Source organism: Pediculus humanus, genomic scaffold (genome assembly GCF_000006295.1).
Source record: "Pediculus humanus corporis 1103172107360 genomic scaffold, whole genome shotgun sequence".
Classification (NCBI taxonomy): domain Eukaryota; kingdom Metazoa; phylum Arthropoda; class Insecta; order Psocodea; family Pediculidae; genus Pediculus; species Pediculus humanus.
This window is the reverse complement of record NW_002986991.1, coordinates 157451-160500: the sequence shown is the minus strand read 5'-3', so window position 1 is coordinate 160500 and position 3050 is coordinate 157451.

Below are 3050 nucleotides of genomic sequence, written 5' to 3'. Positions count from 1 at the left end.
ATAAAAAATCTGATTCATTTATTCATTTTTTGAGCTTACAAATAAAAAATAATAATAATAATAATAAAGTGTAATACGTTTTTAAATATATGTATGTATGTATGCATAATTTTTAATTTAAATAATAATAATAATAATTGTTTTCTTTTTTTTTTCCTTCTCTCATTAAAACGACAAAATGTTTTCTTTTTTGGTTTCTTCCGATGAAATAAAATGAATGATTATGACAATAATAATAATAATAATAATAAGAGCAAAGATAGAAATAGTACTTATTAATAATAATAATAATAAAATTTTGTTAAAAATTAATAAATAAATTTACAAAAAAATTCAGGGCACTCGTTTTATTTTAATAAAATATTTTAAAATATTTCTCTAATCAAATATCGTATCAATTTATGTACGTAAAATAAAAATGAAAAACTCTCGATTGATTCCCCTCTCCCTCCTTCTTCCACCTCTCTTCCATTTTCTCTAATTAATTAATTAATCAATCAGTCAATCAGTGAATTTATTTTTTTCCTTTCCTTTCTTTTCTATTTGTAATCCATGAAAAATTCATTTAAAAAATTTCACGTGTTCAAAACAAATAAAAAATTAATAAATAAATAAATAAAATAAAAATTTTTATTGACCGTAAAAATAAAAAAAGAAAATGTTTATTATTATTATTATTATTATCATTATTATTTTCAAATAATTCGCGTGTTGCACCAGTAAAAAATACAAAAAAAAAAAAAAAAAAGAAAAAAAATTAATTAATTATTTTCATTTTCCATTCGATTATCTCACAATTTTATTTATTTATTATCATTATTATTATTATTATTATTATTATTATTATTATTATTATTATTATTTAATAAATCAATAAAAAACCAAACAAAAAAAACTAAAATAAAATAAAATAAATAAGTAAATTGTTTTGACCGAGGTTGAAAAAACACAAAAAAAAAAAAAAAAAAATTTTTTTTAAAATAGATATAAAATATAAAATTGCAATAATAATAATAATAATAATAATAATAATAATAATAATAATAATAATAATAATGATAATAATAATAATAATTAATAATACTAATAATAATAATAATTAATAATACTAATAATAATAATAATACTAATCACACGCAAAATAAATCGATAAATCAATCAATAAAAATTTACCTTTTTTTTGTGTACGGGATAAGAAAAAAAATACTATTATATACGTAAAACTATTATTATTATTATTATTATTATTATTATTATTATTATTATTATTATCATCATTATTAAATTTTTTTATTTTTTCTAATTATTGATAAAATCCCAAAAAAGTTATTATACAAAATTCAATCAATCAATTAATCAATCAATGGGTAATTAAAATATAATATTAGTAAATTTAATTTATAAATATATCAATAATAATAATAATCAGTCTCAAAATATCGCCATTTTCTTTTTTAAAAAAACTTAATTTAAATAGCAACAATACGCTATGATATGCACACGCACACACGCACGCACGCACCCACATCCACACACACGATACTTTATTAATAATAATAATAATAATAATAATAATAATAATAATAATTTGAATCATCCACGAGTATAAATATTTAATTTAATATCATCGCATAAAAAAAAAACCGAAAAAAAAGAAAAAAATTAAAATAAATTAATAATAATAATAATAATAATAATAATAATAATAATTTTTCTCATCAGTCATTAATTAGTAACATTATCATTATCATTATCATTTTTATTTACGTATTTACTTATTCACTCGTTATTAAATTTTTAATTTTTAAATATTAAGAGAAAAAAAAAAAAATTTCATTCCAAAACAATCAATCAATCAATCAATTCATTTATTTATTTATAAATTTCCATCTTTCCCCCTCCTCCTCATCCTCCTTTCCCCCTCCTATCAGGCATCTCCCCTCAGGTTTTACATTTAATAAAAAAAAAAAAGAAAAAAAAAATTTTTTTTTTTTTAATAATAATAAACAACAAACAAACAAACAAACAAACAAACAAACAATACACAATTCAATTAATAATTAAAATAAATAAATAAATAAAATTACAAAAAAAAAAAAAAAGTAAAAATAAAAAAAATTTCATTTCATTTCCTTTTCCTTTTCTTTTATTCGTACCAAAAAAATAAAAAAAAAAAATTGATAAAAAAATAAAACGAATAAAATATCTATGTATGTATGTAGTATGTATGTACGCGTATCATCGAATTTGATAAGAGATAAAAACCAATAAATTTATTATTATTATTATTATTATCATTATTATTATTAATAAATCTAAAAAAAAATTACAAAATAATTTTATGCGTAAATTTTTTTCGGTTCATACGTTTTTATTTACTTATTTATTTATTATTACTATTATTATTATTATTATTATTATTTATTATTATTATTATTAAAATCTCATCGCAGTTTTCCTTCACTATGCGTGTATATAAATACATACATATATATATTTTTTTAATGAAAAAGTTTTAAATATTAATAATAATAATAATCACTTTTTACGTCTTGCTTATTAATTTCCTTTTTCATCATTCTCTCTCTCTCACACACGCACACGCACACGCACTCAAACACTTTTTCTATTTCACTTTTTTCTTTTCAATTTTACGGGAATAAAAAAAAAAAAAAAAAAACAAACAAACAAAAAATTAATAAAAATAATAAAAAATAAAATTATTAATAATAATAATAATAATAATAATAATAATAATAATAATAATAATAATAATAATAATAATAAAATTTTTTTTTGTTTTTCTTTTTTTTTTCCTTTATGTATATATGTATATGTATATGTATATGTATATATATATAGAGTTCATATTTTTTGTTTACTATTTACAAATCATTAAAATAATTCAACTTAAACTTTTTTTATATCACTTATATCCGTCATTGTAATAATCATCATCATCATGAATCATCATCATCATCATAATCATAATTATCATCATTATAATAATCGACAACAACATCACTGTCTCCCAACTTTTTCTATTTCTT